This window comes from Ursus americanus, unplaced genomic scaffold, assembly GCF_024610735.1.
Source record: "Ursus americanus isolate L20-20 unplaced genomic scaffold, mUrsAme1.1.p SCAF_65, whole genome shotgun sequence".
Classification (NCBI taxonomy): Eukaryota; Metazoa; Chordata; class Mammalia; order Carnivora; family Ursidae; genus Ursus; species Ursus americanus.
In genome coordinates, this window is record NW_028273647.1 from 269,300 (window position 1) to 288,947 (window position 19,648).

A 19,648-nucleotide genomic window follows, 5' to 3' on the forward strand; every position below is an offset into this window, starting at 1 on the left:
CCTCCGATCTTTCTGCACTGCCATCCTATCATCTTGTGGTACAAAATGGCTGCTAGAGATCCAGCCATCACATCCTACCTCTGGGGAACAGGAAGGAGGAATGAGGAAGAGGGTCATGCATTTAAACGTTCCTAGAAGCCTCACATAATGGCTCCTCACTCCTATTTTGAAGAAAGGATGGGAAATGTCATTTTTCAGTTGGGCACATTGCCATCTCCAGCAATATAAAAGTTCTGTTAGAAAGGGAGAAGGGGATAATGGATATTGGGAGACCAACAGTCTCCTACACACCCTCCTCAACCTCATGGTTAAGGAGCTCTATTAACTGTAATCGTTAACCAAATATAAGGAACTGAATGTCAGAAAAAAAAGAACTAAAATAGATTTTTTTAAAATGACCCTCTTTTCACAAGGATGGCACCAAAAGCAAAGAAGGAAGGCCCTGGGGCCCCTGGGTGGCTCAGTTGGTTCAGTGACTGCCTTCAGCTCAGGTCATGATCCTGGAGTCCCGGGATCAAGTCCTACATCAGGCTTGCTCAGCAGGGAGTCTGCTTCTCCCTCTGACCCTGCCCCCATTCATGCTCTCTCTCTCTCATTCTCTCTCTCAAATAATAAATAAAATCTTTAAAAAAAAATGAAAGAAAGAAAGAAAGAAAGAGAGAGAGAGAGAGAGAAAGAAAGAAAGAAAGAAAGAAAGAAAGCAAGCAAGCCCCTGCTCACACTGGACCCTAAGCCAAAGCGAACATGGAGGAGGCCAGAAGGCAGTGCAGAGGGGACATGGGGGAGAGGAGGGGCTGCATGTCACCACCTTCGGCAGCCCAGATGCCCTGAGAGGGAGCCCCCAGGAGCAGCGAGCTAGAGCCCTACTCCCAGGCCACGGAGTGGGCCATGAAGAGAGAAGAGTACCCCATGTCCTTTCTGGGTGCCCGGGCTGGGAAGGTGCTCCGTGGCATCGTGTGGCCAAGGCCAGCTCCCTGTGGTCAGCTGGCTCCAGGCTATGACGCTTTGGAGATTCTGAGCCCAGAACGGCTCTCATCCCATGTCCTCCGTGACCTCCGCCCTGGCTGCTCGCCCCTGGCTGCTCGCCCCTCGCTCCCCTGCATCAGCCACCCTGGCTTTGCCACAATTTATCCCAGGCCACCCGCCACACTTCCGGTAGGGCCTTTCTTCTTCATGGTGAAAAATAGATACGTGTAGAATTAACCATCTGGATGCGGTTTCGATGACACCAATGTTGGGAACACTGGGAGTTCTGGGCCAGAGCGCTGCCTTAGGCTTCCCAGAGCGGCTCTGGCTGCTGTCCCGAGAGGGGAGGCAGGGCAAGGACAGGGTCCGATTAAGGGCTGCTTCTGTCAGGGGAGGGGCGGGGGCGAGGCAGGAGCGACCTGGGCTCAGTCCTTGATTTGCAAAGCAGCTTTAAAGAGAAGGGGAGGCCACATACTCACTCGTTCATGTAAGACCACCACCCAGGCCCAAACCTGCTGTCTCACGTGACTCACACCGAAGCCCACCCAGTGGGGCTCTCACTGTCCGATGGGGCCCACGTGTACAGGGTCTGGGAGGGTGTGTAGAATTGTGTGGGGAGCACCCAGCTCTGAGCTCACTGGGAGTTTTCAGTGACCTGGTCAATAACAAGGGCCCATGGTAAGGTCCCCAGCCTGTTCGCCTGATGGTCCTGCCTCTGAGCCACGAAGGGGCCTCCACGAGGACCTTTTGGATGGAGGGGATCCTGGGGAGTGGGGCTCTCAGTGCAGGAACAGTCCTGGGTAAGCCAGGCGGCAGGCAGCCCAGCTTCTGCTCATATGCCCCCCCCACCCCGCCCACTCCAGGGGGCCCCTCCCTGCCTGGCAACACGCTGGCGACCTCACTTAGCATCTTGTTTTGGGTGAACTGCTTCTGCGTCCGTTTGCTGGGCCAGCAGTTGTCTCCCCTTGGTGCCTCCGTGATCTGGCTCCGTCCGTGTCTGAGTGCCTGCCATCCCTAGACCCCGACTTAGCACCCTGTTCTCAGAGTCACTCCTTCTAATTACAAAGTGAGATAGGACACGGGCCGGGGTGCACCTGCTGGGTAAGCCAGGGTACTTCCAAGGAGGAGGCTTGCTGCCTGGGGACGTGGGGAAGGCAAAATGGCATGGACGGGTCTGGAAGGGCCTGGAGAATTAGACGCTGCCGAGCCTCTTCTAGTTGGGAGGCAGTTGGGTGTGTGGGGAGCAGGAGTTGAGACCGCACAGGCCAGCCTTGCATGGGCCACGCCGAGGGCTGCAGGTCATCTTGAGGGCACCAGGGAGCCATGGAGCACCCTAGGCGGGGAGGTATAGGACAATCCGATCGTGGGCAGAGCAGCTGGACAGCCTTGCCAGACTCTGGGTGCCACCCCCCAGCCTTCTGCTCAGCTCGGCCTGCACCAAGGGCCACGTCCCATGGCAGGCAGCAGTGAGGACTGGACCCCTCTGCCAGCAAGCAGCTGTCCAGCAGGGCAACTGCTATTAGGGGGCCTGGCGGGCTCCCTATGGCCATAGCGTCCGCTGAGGAGGGCAGTCAAGGTCAAGCCAAGGCCCCAGCTGGGGGCAAAGGGGGCTCCACCAGGCCAGGCTGGGGACCTGAGTGCCAGGCTGGACAAGGAGGGCAGCCCTGTGGCCACCAGTAGCCCTGGCTAGGACGCAGGTGGGGGACGTGCCGGAAGTCCAGGATAACAAAGATGTCCTGAGTTAAGGTGCTGGTGCGTGATGGGGATCAGATTTGGTGGCAAAGGATCGATGCTCCACTCCGCTGTGCCCCGAGGGCTCACCGGGCCTCTGGGGATGGACAGACACGTGGCCCTGGCTCCCATCTCCAGAGCTGCCTCGGGACGCCTCCACGCCTGACTTTTCTGAAGTAGGTCCAACGGGAGTCCTGGCCCAGAGCGTGCTGTGGGGTGGGGGTCAGTGGGAGACGCTTGACCAGAGACCCTCGAAGAGAGCAGGCATCCAGGAACCCTCGGCTCCAATAATCACCAGCTGCAAGACGCTGGGCAGCTCTAGCCCCCAACGTTCTGTGGTGTGAAATGGGATACTCGTTCTTATCTCAAGAAATGTGGTGAAGATCCGATAATAAAGTCCGTAGATAACGCTACGATTTGACAGATGGCACTATCGTCACCCTGCGGGTCTCTCTGCAAATGCTGAGATTTTAGGAAGAGCTCTGCTAAGGTTTGCAAGCGTAAAGGATCTGAGAGCGTCGCCGCACGTGTCTTTCATGTGTTTCTCTGGGTGGATTTTTTCCCACAGAATCATCAGCTGAGCATTCGTCCAACACGTCAAACACAGATAAACCAGGAAGTTAAGCCAGGGCGCCGATGCGGTGAGGGCAGGTGCTTAGCCTTCGTGCTACGCTGGCAAAACTCAGGGTGAGAACAAACTGCTTTCGGGAAGACTGGACCCCGGAGCCGGCTGCCGCCAGCACGGGGAAGTGGTGAGGCGGCCTCCTGACCCGTCTGGGGGTTGGGAAGACGGATGCAGAGATCAGGGCAGCACTTGGTCTGTTGGAGGAGAGGTTATTTTACATCGATGCACTTTTGACTAAAGAAAGGTTTCACAGTAAGGGAAAGAGCAGAATTACGGGTCGACTCGGCACTTCCATTTATGATTCTTTAAAAAGCATTTCATTAGAACCGGTTCCAAATGGTTGTAGGAAAACCCCCACAGTACCCACGAATCCAGAGTCCTCTTTCTGTTTGGGGCAGGGTGCCATGGCGTTGGGGAGGGTCACCCCGTTTGACTTAGATCCCTGCAGTGGCACGAGACGGTCACTCGGTCACTCAGCTGGGGAGCAGTGCAGGGGGGGCCACGCCCTGCTGCTTCCAAGCTCTGTGCTTCTCTGTGCCTGGCACGGGCTGAATGGCTGTCTCTGAGAAGGAAGGACTGACACCAGGCTTAGCAAGCCTCCTAGCACCCCTGGGGGCAAGCATGCAGAGCAGGGGCCCTAGACCCGGGCCTGAGGCCTGCCTCCCCACCGCCTTGGAGCATGGCCTGGAGCAGGGCCCCGGCACTGTGGGGAGGTCTGGGGGTGCGGGCACCTGCTGACTTGTCTCTGCATCCCTGACACACACAGTGGACGCTCAGTGAACACCATTGTAGGTGCATTGGGGAATCTGTCTCTAGATCCCCTTTCAGAGACTCATTAAATACGGGCCAACACTGTGCACGAAAAACAGAAGGGCAGCTGTCCTCAGGTCGGGTTTAGGGCCTGCCCTAATCCAGGATGACCTCGTCCGACCGTGGCTTCACATCTGCAAAGATGCTATTTCCGAGTAAGGTCACGTTCCGAGGCTCAGGGGATGTGGATTCCGAGGGACCCTTTTCCCTCCGGCCGAGGGTCTGATGGGCGCTCCTGCTTCTTCCCTGTATTATCTCACAGTTGTCCCCTGATACAGTCCCATGTGAGGTCTGCTTCTCAGGGGCACAGGGCTGACGCACAGAGCTGTGGGGTGAGAGGCTGGGGCTTGTCCAGGGGTGGGGCGGGTGAGTGGCATCCAGAGTGGCTCCCACAGGCCCAAGACTGGCTGCCAGCTGGACAGGCGTCGGGGGGGGGGGCTCTGTGGGGGCAGGTTTGGAGGAAGGAGAGACACCAGGTGGTACTGAGAATGCTCAAGGACAAGTCCTGGGGCCCAGAGGTCATTGCAGGAGGCTGGCCTGGCCCCTGACCTCCTCAGTCCCCAATCTGGTTGCTAGGGTGAGGGACACAGAGGGGCCCTGAGGGTGTGCCATGCCCCCACATGCAGGGGCTGCCTCGGAGGGCAGACCTGGTTCCATTGTCCAGGGAACCCAGGTCATGGTGCTGACCTGAGGCTGGGCATTGAGGCCCAGGTCAGAACCAAGAATGGCCAGTCCAGGAGGGGATGCGGCCAGAGAGGAGTAGAGGAGGGGTGGGGGTCAGTGTGGGATGCTGCAGGTGAAGGCTGCGGGCAAGTTCTGGGTGGGGGGACGAGGTGCAAGATGCCCCTAGGTTCCTGTGCCCCCTCTCCTGGGTTTCCAGTCCCTGATTGAAAGGGGAGCAGGTGGACACCATCCTGCCTGCAGCCCCCTGTCTGGCGGGGGAGGAGCTGTCTCCTTCTCCAGGGTCTGATCCCCAGTAGGAGCGGGAACGAGCTCTTAAACCCACTCGCAGGTCAAGGGCTGTGTTTCAGGTAATGAAAATGCCTGGGACCCAAAGCCTGTGTTGCTTTTAACAAAATGCACCTTGGCTGACTCTCCCGGCCAGGCCCTTCCAGACCATTTGATGTCAGCGTCCCCAGTCCTCCCATGCAGGGTGGGGTGTCTCTCCCATGGAGCCCCTGCTCAGTGCCTGCGGCCTCCACCCTCTTAGCAGGAATGTTCCTAGATGCGTGGGGGGAAGTGGAAGGGGCACCTTCCTTCTGTAAAGCCCCGAGCTGAGCTGAGCGTAGGCCTTGGAAGGGCTCCAGTGCTTGATAAGGACTAAGGACGTCTCTGGGTCGGGGTGAACGGAGGAGGGGGTGACCCGGGTCCCAGGGATAGCTGTCCACCAGCTAGCTCTCGGTCTCCCTCCTCCCAGGTGTGCACGTGCAGAGGCAAACACACAGGTGTAAGTGCACACCTGGAAAGGAGGGTTGGGGCTAGGCAGCAGGGGGGCCTCCAGGCCTCTGCCCCTCCCTGACCCTGGGGTCAGCCTGGCTTTGGCTTTGGAGGTGAAGAGGGACAGAGATGGGACAAGAGAGCCCCACTGCCACTCTGACCTGAGCTGGCCCAAGGGACCCAGCTCCTGGCCGGGGCCCAGGCAAGCCCAGCACTTCCGAGCCTTCTCTGTGGGTAGGAGAAGGACCACCCTCCTGGGCTGGTGAGAGAGAGTGTGACCTGCATGGACTGGCCTCCACAGGCTCCCTCAAGAGCCCTGAGAGAATGAATCCCCTCTCTTTTGGGAAGGTGGTATTTCCAGTCTGGCCTTGGAGGCCCTGCTCTGGGTTCCTGAGGCCCTGTTCTGTCCTCTCTGAGCTTCGTTCAGGACCCAGCTGAAAACACTGCCCTGGGTCGTGGGGAGACAGGGAAGCCACCAGGCCACCCCAGTGTCTATGCCAACATGCACTGTGTGTGCGGAGACAGGTCCCAGTGGATTTACAGAGCACTGTGAGGTGATGGCCTTGAACTCTCACGGTCCTGGAGCTATAGATTTGATCGACTTTGGCCAAATGGTCTGAAAATCCCTACTAATACAGTATTCCAGTGAGGGAGCTATTGTTAACTGCCAAGCGAATGCTAGAACCCCCTGAAGAGGAGCCGAATGGCCCACGGGGTGAGCCTGTCCAGCCGGGGAAGGCTCCAACCACGCACAGAGAAGCAGGTCGGCCTCGGGCAGGGGCCTGGGCTTTGGGGGCAGACTGACCCAGGTGCGTATCCTCACACTGCCCACCGTTCGCTCCTGGGTCAACAGCTGACAAGATGAGCCTCGGTCCTGATCTACCAGATGGGGTGGCACATTGTCGTCGCGTTGCAGGGACAATCGATAAGAGAAGGCCTGTGTATGCATCAGGCACTGAGCAGCGATTGGGCGAGCAGTCCGCAGACTTTGCCGTCATTACCACAGCCTGCCCCTCACCTCCGTCGAACCCGGACAGGCTGGGTAGCACTGCAGACGGTCCCAAGGAGGGGTGAGTCCAGGGCAGGGTGGAGCAGGAGCGTCTGACTTTTCCTGAGGGTCCACCTATCACTCATGCCAGCCTCGTGGGGTCTGCCTGGCTCTCCCCCCTTGCAGCTGGTGAAGGGTTGAGGGTGGGCTTGTAGGGGTCATTCTGCCTCTAATGCCCATGCTCTTTGCACCGGACGGGATGTAGGGCAGCACCCTGTCTTCTGAAAAGTGCCGTGTGAGAGGGGCTGAACCGAGGCTCCGGAGCCAGGAGCCAGTGAGGGGGAGGCTGGCCAGTAGGTCGGAAGCCCAGGGACAGGCACAGAGGACATGAGCCTCATGGTCAGAGGGACGTGACGAGGGACTGAGGGGTGTGTTGGGGTGCAGAGGGTCACCCTAACTTGGGAATCAGGGAGGCAGGTTCAGGGGGCTTCCTGGAGGAGGTGGTATCTGAACGAATGAAAGGTAGGTCAGAGTTATCAGGGAGGGAAGGGGAAAGAGCGTTCTAGGGCAACAGGAACAGCAGGTGCAGAGGAAAATTACCTTGAGTCACCTTGGGCCTCTCTCAAGTGCAGGTTAGCGCCTGACTTCCTCTTTTCTCCCCATTTACTGTTAGCTGTCTATTTTTACTTGTCTTAATTCCTGGTCTGGATGGGTTAAGATAGTTCTCGCATCTGTCCTCTCCTCCCGCCTGAGCACCCGGCAGCAGCCGACCACAGTGGCAGCCAACGACCCGTTGGGCAGGGCTGGCTTCCCTGTTTCCTGTGGAAGTCACCTTTTGTCCCCATTCTCTCAGCCTGCCCGCTGTCTCGGGGCGTCTGGGACAGGTGCACGGTGTCTGAAGTGGGGAAGTACCCTCCATGCAACTGCATCGTTTCAAACACAATGGTGCTCCAGAAATAGACGAGACCGTTGGCTTTCTCTTTCTTCATATATACAAAGTATTTTTTATTTACAAAGAATATGTCTAATTGTCACTTTTCCAATGAAAACATACAAATGGCTAACAGACACATGAAAAAATGTTCAAAATCATTAGCCATCAAAGAAATTCAAATCAAAACCACACTGAGATACCACCTTACGCCAGTTAGAATGGCAAAAATTGACAAGGCAAGAGACAACAATTGTTGGAGAGGATGTGGAGAAAGGGGATCCCTCCTACATTATTGGTGGGAATGCAAGTTGGTACAGCCACTCTGGAAAACAGTGTGGAGGTCCCTTAAAAAGTTAAAAATTGAGCTACCCTATGATCCAGCCATTGCACTACTGGGTGTTTACCCCAAAGATACAGACGTAGTGAAGAGAAGGGCCATATGCACCCCAATGTTCATAGCAGCATTGTCCACAATAGCTAAATCATGGAAGGAGCCGAGATGCCCTTCAACAGAGGACTGGATTAAGAAGTTGTGGTCCATAAATACAATGGAATATTACTCAGCTATCAGAAAGAACGAATTCTCAACATTTGCTGCAACATGGACGGCACTGGAGGAGATAATGCTAAGTGAAATAAGTCAAGCAGCGAAAGACAACTATCATATGATTTCTCTCATCTATGGAACATAAGAACTAGGATGATCAGTAGGGGAAGAAAGGGATAAAGAAAGGGGGGTAATCAGAAGGGGGAATGAAACATGAGAGACTATGGACTATGAGAAACAAACTGAGGGCCTCAGAGGGGAGGGGGTGGGGGAATGGGATAGACCGGTGATGGGTAGTAAGGAGGGCACGTATTGCATGGTGCACTGGGTGTTATACGCAACTAATGAATCATCGAGCCTTACATCGGAAACCGGGGATGTACTGTATGGTGACTAACATAATAAAATAAAAAATCATTAAAAAAAAAAAAAAGAATATGTCTAATTGTAACACGGGCACCGCTGGCCCACCCGCTGAACCCTCAGACGGCCACTGCGCCCGGCCCGCACTCAGCGTCAGCACCCCGCTCTGCCTCATACTCTTACCAAGGTGTGTCCTGTCCACGCTTGGACTTTGTTAAATGATGCCATAGCGGGGGTTCTCCTGTGACTTTATCCTTTTACTCAGTATTAGGCCGGGGAAAATCCCTGCTGAATGGCAGGCACCCTGCAGCCCAGCTGGACCCTAACCAGTGGACAGGGGGACTTTGATCTTCTTTTCATCAAATACTCCTTGAACCCCTATTACTCTGTGCCCGACGCAGAGCCGGGACCCGGGAAGTAACGTGCCCAGAGCACAGAGAGCCTGCCTGGGGGCCCCTAGCCTGCTGGAGCCGGGCTGGGTCCATGTCGGGACAGGTCCGATTTCAACCCCACTACGCCCCAGAACAGCCAGGCACAACGGCGGCCCGCACACAGTAGACACTCAATAAATGTTTGTTGTGCAGACCGAATGTTGCTCTTAGGGGAGGGAAGTACTCTCACTTCATTTCACCACTGACGACATAGAGCATTGACCCTGTGCTCGTGAGGCCTGGCTGGACCCAGGCATGGCCTCGATCCCTGCAGGACCACAGGGCCCGGCCCGACACATGGCCCTCCACCGCTCGCGGGGGTGCCTGGCGGAGGGCTTGTTGGACCTGAGGCCAGGGTGAAGGGCCGCCCTTTGGACCCGTGCAAACCCTGTGAGATGCTGAGCTCAGAGATTACGCAGTCTCCGAGTGAACCGGCGGTAAGCATTTACCAACACATGGCTTCCTCTCATTTACGAATATTTGAAAGAGAAAACTACTTTCGACAGCGGGGCTCTAGCTGCTTAGGGTGGGCTGTCTGGGCAGGTCGGAGGCATTTGGCAAGGCGGCCCCCCTGAGGCGTGGCGGCCCCGTGGCTTTGCTGCGACCCCATCTCTCCGGAGGGTGCTCGGGCTTCATCGGCTGTGCAGCCGTTCCGCGTCCCCTCTGCTGGAGCTGCGCCCTGGCTCTCTCACAATCCCTGTCCTTCTGCACCATGGGAGCGGACGAAAGAGGCCCAGCCCGAGGCACAGGAGTACACGAGTTGCTCACCACGCGTGCACACACATGCACACACACACCCAGCCCCCAGGATGCCCCATTTAGATGCTCACAAGTCCGTCAAGGTCATCGGTCCCTCTGAGGCTCCTCTGCCCCGCTCACCCGCCTGGTCCCGACAAGAGAGATCTTCCTGTGCGATCACTGTGCTGGGCTCCAAGGGAGTGGGCATCTCAGCCACAGTCCCTGCCCTGGGAGCGGACGGACCAGCACGAGGGCAGAACATCAGGCCTCTAGAGGACGGTGTTGTCCACGCTGGGGAGGTGGCACGGGGGCCCGTCATCTGTGGGGCCACAGAGGAGAAGCCTGGACTCACACCTCCCCCCCCCAGCCCCGTCCCTGTCCTGCCATCCTGCCTCCCAAGGGTTCCTCACTCTGGGCCCTCCCCACTCTGCACCCACTGCTCACTCGGACCCCTCGCTCACCAGCCTGATGACTGTAGAGCTCAGATCCCACTTCCGGCCTCTGCCCTGCAGCCTGGGTCAGTCTCCTCAAATACCTCACTGGCCCCATGTCTTTCCTGGGCCAAGTCCTCAGCCTCTTGCCACCATCCCCAGGACAGATGCCAGCCTCCTGAGCATGGCGCCTGAGCCTTCCCAACCTGGCCCCCGCCCCCTCTCCCGCTGTCTTCATCCCTCCCCAATGTGCGCTGGAGCCCATGCACTGGACGCTGTTCCGGGGCCAGGGCAGAGCCAACGGCAGGACAGACCTCCCCACCAGCTCCTCAGCTGCGGGACCCAAGGACTTGCTTGTGGGGCTCTGCACACGCCACACCGTCCCCACTGCCTTGCCTGCCGTGCTCTCCAGGCCTTTTCTCCCTGGAAAATGCCTCTTCACCTTCCTGGCTGGTCTCAGGGCTTTCTCCTCTTGCCCGAGCCCCCCGCCGGAGCCCTGCTCTGATTCCTAGCGCCTCTGCCCCCCTCTCTTCCCTGGGTATGCACTTGCTGCCCAGGGAGCTCCGGGGGGAGGGCCGGGGAGGGCTTGTATTTTATTCTTTGCGGGCCCAGCTATTATCACAGAACCAGACGTATAGTAGGTGCTCAGTAAACATCCCAATAGAACCGAGCACGCGAAGGCTCAGGAGGGGAAGCGGCTTCCCAGCGAGCGCCTTCGGACAGCTTGGGTCTGGGAGCGGTCACGTCTGACTTCTTCATAGCCAACATTTTCTCCTGATGTGCTGGTCCTCTCGTTCCCTGGAGAAAACTCTTTATTCAGACTCATGTTTTTCTTTGTTTATGGATATGTAAACTTTACCAAGAAAAGTCAAAGCCTGGCTTATATTTTCACGTGGAAAACCAGCTAGCCCTCAGCTCAGGACTTTTGTGAGGAATAAATAATTTAACTGTTTTAGCTGTAGTGCAGTTCCGTGTTGCTGGAGAAGGAAAGAAGTGCCCCGGATCCTTCCAGAACGCTTGTTCTCCTGGGCCCTGGGGGAGGAAAATGCTCTGGATCCCTGCAGGATTAATTTATTCCAAAGAAATAGAAGAATGCTCGGTAGGCGAACATCGGATGAAGTGCCAAAGGCCAAGACAGCCTGTCCTCCGGAAGCTATGCCCTGGGAGCAGAAGGAGGTCACACAGGAAACCTCCGGGGAGGGCGGACCCAGCCTGGCCACGGGTGGAAAGAGGACACGCCCCTGGGGCATTTGGACCCTGGAGAAAGGACAAGAGGAGTAGCTGAGCCCGAAAGGCTTAGGGAAGAGAGAAGAGGAGTCAGAAACAAGTTTGTGTTGGTGCCTCGTAGGCCAAGACACTCCCTCAGCTGTCCTCACCGTGTGTGCTCTAGGCCTTGAGTTCCTGCTTTGCCTCATGTGAAAATCTGGCCCCTGATTTCTTTCTGTTAGCGTTTCTGGGGTACCCCTGACCTTTGTTTTACTTTTAATCATCTGGTGGAATTTCGTGTTAGGTCCTTTCCTTGTTACCAGCATCACACTGGATTTTGTATTTTGACCTGTTCTCCAGGTCTGTTTTTCAACTGGAAGATTTCACACATCTGCGCGAAAGTATATTCATTCTAGACTGTAAAGCAAAACACAACAGATTACACAGCAGTCTGTTTAGTATCAGCTCACAAATGTAGGACTAAGTCCCAAACTGTGTGGGCGGAGCATGTGTGTGTATGGACGTACATCAAAAACTTAACTGCTTATCCTGGGTGGTGTGAGCTTTTTCTTTTTGCTTAAATGTATTTTCTCATGAACACGTGTCACACACACACAAAGGATTAAAGTTTCATAGGTTAAGAGTCAAATAATTTGCAACCAGGTTTAAGGGCAATGGGGCACCTCAACTCTTGATGGAAGAAACTCACATTACCTCTGGAGCTCTCGGCCAGAGGTGTAAAAAGGGCAATGATTTGAGGACAATAAACACCGGCTGGAACATGGTGACGAGCACCCGAACGCTGCAGTGGGCATTTCGGCTCTGTCGTGTGTGGACGCTTACGGTTATACATGTCAACATGACCCAGTGTCCACTTACCATTAAGTCAGAGGACTGGCCCTGTAGATGATTCCTATAAACCATGAGAGCAGAAGGTCATGCCGATCGCACCTGACCATCGACCGTGGTGTATGTGACGCTGGACCCTCAGAACAACCCTGCAAAGTAGGTAGTACTATTCCATCTTACAGACAAGAAACCGAGGCCCAGAGAGAGAAAGTCACTTGCCCAAGGTCAAAGACAGCACATATTGGAATCAGGATTTGCAGCAGGGGTATGAGAATGAGGAGGCCGGAACCCTGAGTTCAGGGTTGTAGCTTGGAGGGAAATAGCCCCTCCCACTGGGGGAGGAGGTAGGAGAACACAGGTGCAGCCCTCGGCTGAGGTGTGCTCTGGGCAGCCCTGCAGGGAGGCGGAAAGCACCATGCATTTGGTGGGGGGGCCCTGACCAAGTCTGGGTAGTGCAGGACAGGCTCAGGGAGGGGTGGGGCTGGCAACATGGGGGCCCAGACTTCGAAAGGCCCATATGCCTCCCGGGTCGGACTTGTAAATATTCAAATGTCCCCGCTCTCTGCACGAGGCTCTTCCACAGTCACCGGTAGGTTCAATTTTTCCAACAGCCGGTGAGGTGGGGGTCATCCCTGTTTTACAGATAAGGGAACAGGCAAATATTTGTCCCCTTCGGTGGATTGCCTTTTCATGCTCTTAATAGAATCCTTTGATGCACAAAAAGGTTTTAATTTTGATGAAGTCAGTTTCTCTCTCTTTCATTGGCTGTGTTTTTCTGTCATATGCAAGAAATCATTGCCAAATCCAACGTCATGAAGCTTCCCTCTATTCCCTATATTTAAAAGAATTTTAACACCTAAACCACCGCTAAAACGCACAAGGCGTGCTGCTATATAGCACAGTTTGAGACCGGGTCCTCCTAAACTCCGTTAGAGGGATGCCTGGGTGGTGCAGTCGGTCGGGCGTCAGACTCTTGGTTTTGGCTCAGGTGGGGGTCTTGGGGTTGTGCGATCCAGCCCTACCGGAAATCTGCTGGAGATTCTCTCCTTCTTTTTGCCCCTCCCCCACACTGCACACGCTAAATAATAAACCTTTTAAAAAAATAAACTCCATTAAAAAAAATTTATTGAGATGAAACTCCATAGCGTAAAAGTAACCTTTTCGAAGTCGACAGTTCGGTGTTGTTCAGCATTACTCACAACGGTGTGCCCATCCCCCTATTTTTGCCTCTGTCCTTTACGGTTTACAAACAATTTTCATATCTATTTTCTCCTTTGCTCTTCACAGTAATCCTGAGAGTGAGACAGAGCAGCAAGGCTGCTCCTAGGGATGGGGGTGCCCGCAGCAAGAGCCCCTGTAACAGCGAGCTCTGCAGCCAGTCCGACCTGTCCCTTCCCCGGCTCCAGCGTGGGGCGGTGTTACGCCCTTGCAGGTGGCCCCGTTAGCCAGGCTCTGCGTGCTCCCGCTTCTCCCTTGCCTGCATCTTCTGCCTCTAGATGGCCGTCATGTGGCTTTTCCACCTGTGCCTTTGGTGGCTGGTTATCTGCACTTCTGTGTCCAATCCCATCAGCACTCAAGGACAGGGCAGGCATCTGCAGCACGAGCACTGGGGACTCACCGAAAAGCACAGGGTAAAGAAGGAGCCCTGTGGAGGACCTGTGGCCTTCTCGGGTGTTAAGGGTGAAGCCCAGAGAAGCAGAACCTCACAGGCCCCGTGCACGGCGGGAGCCAGGCCCGGACCCGTTCACACCAGAAGCTCCCTTCCTCAAACCCACCCTTGCAGCTCTTGAAGGAAAAGGGACACTGCTCTCGCCCGAGCCTCACTTAGGTCTTCTTGACAGCCGCCAAGTGTTTACCTCCCCGAGTCCTGACCACACCCAGCAGCATTTGAACAAACAGGAAGCCGCCGAGGCTTAGGGCCAGTGAAGAGCTTGGCTGTCCCACAGCTCGCACAAGAGCCAGGCTCCAGCCCAGGTCCCTAGAGCCCAGGGCTTTGCTGCCTTCCTGGAGTGGCTCATGCCTCCAAGCCGCATCAGTGAGCCTTTCCTGGGCACTGGGGGTTCATGGGTATCTCCACTCTGCCCTGTGCTGAGGCCACCAACAACGAAAACACCACGGAGAGAGCCAGACAAGTATGAGCAAAATCTGTCCTGCTTTGGAAGTCAGCGACTGTAACTACTTGTCTCATTGGTAACTACCAATGAGATCGCGGATGCCAGACCTAAGTGAGAACCAGCAGTGACCCACAGCCAATAAATAGGTGACTTAGTGAGTGAAACTCGGAACCCACGAGTCAGGCTGTGGGCAGTGAGGGCCTCACCAGGCTGGGAAGGTTGGAGGAATACTGCACTCCCAGGTCCAGGCCCACCCATCCCCGTTGTGATTCTGACATTGCTTTGTTCCTTTTCATCTTAGGCTGATGACAGATGTTTGACATTATTATTAAACATTTGTGGTTTTTAAAAAATGAATCATGGATTATTAGAACTAGAAAAGTTCCTTTCATATCATTTCCCGCTTTTTTTTTTTAATATTTTATTTATTTATGTATTTGAGAGAGCTAGAGTGAGAGAGCACAAGCAGGGGGAGCAGTAGAGGGAGAAGCAGGCTCACCTATGAGCAGAGCTCTCAATGTGGGGCTCAATCCCAGGACCCCAGGATCATGACCTGAGCCCAAGGCACACACTTAACCCACTGAGCCACCGAAGTGCCCTACCCGCTCGGTTTTATAGATGCTTATGCTGGCCTGCAGAGAGGGATAGGGATGTGCCAAGGTTGGCGGGCAGGCAGAGCTGGGACTGGGATCAGCCACGAAAGCCAGCCTCCTGGGCGCAGTCTGTGGCTGGGGGAGGCCCACGGTCCCCCGGGATCAGGCCAGTCTGGAGCTGGCCAGGTACGGGCCCTGTCTCCTCTCAGACCCTCCTCATCTCTGTGCTCCCAGGCTCCATCCATTCCAGCCGTGCCCACCCCGCGGGGTTTCCTGCCGAATGTTGCTCAACCTCTCACTAGACAGAGCCAGCAAGGTTAACCGGGTTAACCAGGAATGGATCTTTCTACCCCTTCCCCACCAGCCTTTTCTGCCGTCCACGCCCGACCAACTCCGCAGTCCAGGGCACAGGAGGGCTTCCAGGAGGCAGCGAGAGCCGGGGTCGCGCCAGGCCTAGGTCTCTCCTCGCCCTGTAGAGCCGGCCCGGGGCTCCCCAGAGCAGGTGACTTTCACGCCCTGGGCCCCGGGGGCTGGGCGCCCTCGCCTGCCACTTGGGGACGCCGCCCACTTCCCTCCGTTCCCCGGGAAGGGGGCTGCCGGTGGGGCGGGGCCAATGGGGCGAATGCGCGCGAACAGACACGGCGCACGCGCCAGGATCCGCGAGCCGGTAAGGAAATGACGACCTGGCGCGGGGCCCCGCGGCCGCCCCCACCGGACCCCGCGTGCCGCAGCCGGCCACGCCCCCATGGAGGCCCCGCCCCCACCGGACCCCGCGCGCCGCAGCCGGCCACGCCCCCATGGAGGCCCCGACCCCAGGAGGCCCCTCCCCCGGGGAGGTTCCGCTCCACCGACCGCTCATTGCGGGGACCCGGCGGCTGGCTGTGGGGCGCCTGGGTGCTGTGCAGGCGGCGCTGCGCGGGGCGCGGGGCTGGGGTCGGGGTCGGCGGCCCCAGGCGCCCGAGTGGGGTGCGCCCAGCGGGCCGCAGCAGCCAAGCAGCTATGGCGGAGGCCGCACCGCAGCACCTGGCGCTGTCCTCAGGGCTGTTGGAGTTGTGCCCGCTGCTGGGGCCCTCCCGGGACAGCCTCCGCGGCCCCGAGCAGGTAGGGGCCGGTGGGGAAACGGAGGCGGGGCGCGGCCGGGCGGCGGCTACGATCGGAGCGCGGGTCTGGCCCCGGCATCCCGGGCGTCTGCGGGGTGGGGGCGGTGCTCGGGGCTCCGGCCAGACCCCCCCTCCACCGCAGCCCGCCCGGTGCGGGGACCTTGGCTGTCCTGGCCGCGGAGGAGTCGCGGGGGTCTGCGGACTGGGGAGCCCTCGCCGGAGAAGAGCGGGGGCTCGGAGGACGCGCCTCCAGGTGCTCCGCCTTCGGCCGCTCCGGCTTCGGGAAGCACACCTGGGCAGGGTGAAGGCGGCTGATGGGGGGAGGCGGGGGTGCGCCGGGGCGCCTGGGGTTACGTCGTCGCGGAAGAAAGGATTTCATTCATTATCCCGGACTTACTGTCTCCTCGGTGGTGGGTGCTGTGCCAGGCACAGCATCGTGAGGTTTGGGGTTTTAGATGTAAGGGGCACTTTCAAATGTTCTGCATTTAGTCATTTTGCGATGAAACCTAACTGTTTTTCTCGCTTGCAGAAAAGGCTGCCTACTCCCCCCCCCCCCCCGCCCGGGGCCCTTTTCTCTTTCTCTGTGTGCTAGCAGCCAGAGTGACAAACCCTTTTCCCGGAAAGCAGCAGTTTTGGACACTCATTCTCTGTTTCTTTACTGTGCCCCTGCTTTTTCTTGGTTGTGTAACCCAGGCTTTCTTTTGAATTGGTTTGTGGCCCTCTTTTTCTCTTGGTCCAGGATGTCCATATGACTCTATCTGTGGATTTTTCTCTGGTTAGTGGTGATGCCCAGAGTACTCCGAGATTCCGGCTCTACCGCCCAGTTACCTGGGCAAGTCCTCATCTCATTCTGGACAACAGCAGTGAGAGGCACAGGAAGGCACCCGAGTATTTAGGGGTGCAGCGGAAAGGGTTGAGGTCATCAGGAGAAGCTAGATATTGCTCAAATTAACTGGATAAATGTCTCTTAATGTCTTGGTAGTCTCCTTAGCTTTTTTTTTTTTTTTTTTTAAGATTTATTGAGTGAGGGAGAGAGAGATAGAGCAGGAGAGGGGCTGGGGCAGAGGGAGAAGGAGAAGCAGACTCCCCGCTGAGCAGGGACCCAGGACCCCGGGATCATGACCTGAGCAGAAGGCAGATGCTTAACTGACTGAGCCACCCAGGCGACCTGTCTCCCTTAACTTCATACAGAGCCAACTTCGATGGTTTCTGCATTTCCCTCCTCCTTTCTTACTCCCCAAATCCCGGTGATGTCTGCATCCCCTTTGACCTCTGTCTCCTCTGACCCTCATCGACTGAGTTATCTCCCTGCCTCTAATTTGCCAATGGCATTGCCTCCTTTTTCTTCTGATAGGAAATGACCTGGTTTCAGTTGCTTCTTGGGTGATTTCGGCATGCATGTTGGTTGCCCCAGGGTGAGACGTGTCTCGAGAGCAGGGTGAATGGCACGGTGGTGCTTTCCTGCCCCAAACAGGCCACGGCTTTCCCAGGCAAGTGGCAGTTTGCTACTCTGCATTTTAGCTATTACCCTTTTTATCCTACACGCTGATTCTGTTAGGGGTTCAGCAAGAGGTGGAGCGCAAATATTTGGAGTAGGAAAAAGGCAGCCTTTCGGGACGGATCCAACTTCCTGGGCTGAGCCTCCTTTAAGGCCGATGTTGACGTTACAGTTACCTAAACATGTGACTTCACTTGGCCACTCTGCTGTTATAGCAGTTCTATTTCTAACGTCTGAGGCTTTTTTTATAACTCTGAAAATCACCATTTCTCTGTTGTTGACGCATTCCTGCTCGGTGACAGATGAAAACAAGCCTGGAGGTATGAGAAACATTCCACTTCCTGGTAGGGTAGTAAGGAGTCCTAACTTTCCATTTCATTTCTTAGATGGGTGGTGTTTTGTGAGGGTAGTGACAAAGACTTGGAGAATACGTCCACCCCATGGGAGGTTCTGGCTTGTACATCTCTCTCTACTCCGTGGTTGCCGTGGAGACGAGGCGTGGGGTGTGGAAGGATCTACGACTAACCCTCCGAGTGGGCCGAGAGCTCCGTGCCTCGAGTAGGTCACTGGCGTAATTCTTGGTGTGAAGGCAACATTGTAGCGGTTCTTGGTGGAGAGCGTCCAGGCTTTCGGCTTCTAGAGCAGCACTGTCCACCAGAACTTTCTGAGTGATGACGCCAGTGTTCTTCATCTGTGCCATCCGTGTGTCGGCCACTAGCCACACATGGCTACCAGGTGCTTGAGGCATCGCTAGTGCCACTGAGGAACTGGATTTTACACTTCATTGAATTTTAATTTCAATTTCAATAGCCACGTGGCTATTAACGGTGGTGGACAGCAAGTTCTAGAGCGCTAAACAAATCTGTTTTCTGTTTTATTTCACAGATTATGGCCCATCCTGTGTGAAGATCAGTGCCGCTCTATAATCTAACAGAAATAAATCTGTGGGGGCGCCTGGGTGGCTCAGTCATTAAGCGTGTGCCTTTGGCTCAGGGCGTGATCCCGGCGTTCTGGGATCGAGCCCCACATCAGGCTCCTCCGCTGGGAGCCTGCTTCTTCCTCTCCCACTCCCCCTGCCTGTGTTCCCTCTCTCACGGGCTGTCTCTCTCTCTTTCAAATGAATAAATGAAATCTTAAAAAAAAAGAATAAGAAATAAATCTGTGATGCTATCAGTTAGGGTGTGTGTGTCTCACTTTTTAATTAGCTCTGGTTTTTTGGACTGAAATGGTTGTTCCCGGGGAGGGGTTAGTAAATCAGTGTGGGCGAGAGAAGAGCAGGAGTGACTGTCCCCAGGCTGTGAGAACAGACCTTGTCTCGCCCGTAGGGGAGGGGCCGTTGCAATGCTCTGGGATCCAGGACTGTGCGTTCAGGAACTTACTCTGATGACCCAGTCGGACACGTGCACGTATGTATGGCAGACACTGTTCACCGCTGCCTTTGCTCAGGTTGTGCGTGTGACGAAGAAGAGAGCATGCCAGCTGTCCCTCGGTAGGGCTGTTACTGCGTCGTCCCCGTGTGGCACCATACAGCTGTGACAGGGAATCAGCCACCCCATATGCTGAAGTGGAGAAAAAAGCTAGTGGAACCAGTAAAAGGAGATGATTGTATGTAGGGGGACAAATCATATTGATATATACGCACATAAGAAACGTGAAGGCTGTAATCTCCGCTGTGCATAGTATTACCCACCCTTTCGTGGAATTAGGGGGAAGGCCTTTCCTTTCTATTCTTATGTATTTTATTCTTCCTGTATTGTCGTTAGCTTTTAACATGAGACTGCATTGCTTATCCAACCAGAAAAGACGCAAGGACATACGTTCGGTGGAAAAACAGATGTGTGATGTATGGCCAAATGCCAAGTTGGCTGAATTTAGGCCATCTTACTTTAAGGGACTAGATAAATGGCGGGGCGAGAGGTAGTCTCCTGCCGTTAGCATGATGACCGCATTCCCTTCAGCATCCGGACTGCTGCGCTCTAAGAGGTCGCGGAGCGCGAGGATGTGAATGGATGAGCAACCTCCGCTGAGAGCCGTCGGCTGGCTGAATGTGGGGACACAGAGAGACCACACAGTCCCCGGCCCAGCCCACCAACAGCTCTGAAGGTGATAGAGTACAACGTGGAAGGCATCAGTGCTCTAGGTGCTGAGCCAGGGCAGGGGGAGGCGGAAGGAGGTGCTCTAGGAGGTGAGGAGGGAGGAGGTGCAGGGGAGGTGGAAGGAGGTGCTGTAGGAGGTGAGGAGGGGAGGTGGAGGTGATGGAAGGAGGTGCTGTAGGAGGTGAGGAGGG

At 56.0% G+C, this 19,648-nt stretch overlaps 1 long non-coding RNA gene across 1 annotated transcript; it reads left to right on the forward strand.

The window, feature by feature from the left end:
- Window positions 1–15,118: 15,118 nt before the first annotated feature.
- Window positions 15,119–18,534, forward strand: LOC148106757 (uncharacterized). Its single transcript, XR_015723546.1, has 3 exons — window positions 15,119–15,265; window positions 17,218–17,353; window positions 18,247–18,534. It is a non-coding gene; the product is annotated as an uncharacterized LOC148106757 (long non-coding RNA).
- The last annotated feature ends 1,114 nt before the right edge of the window (window positions 18,535–19,648 follow it).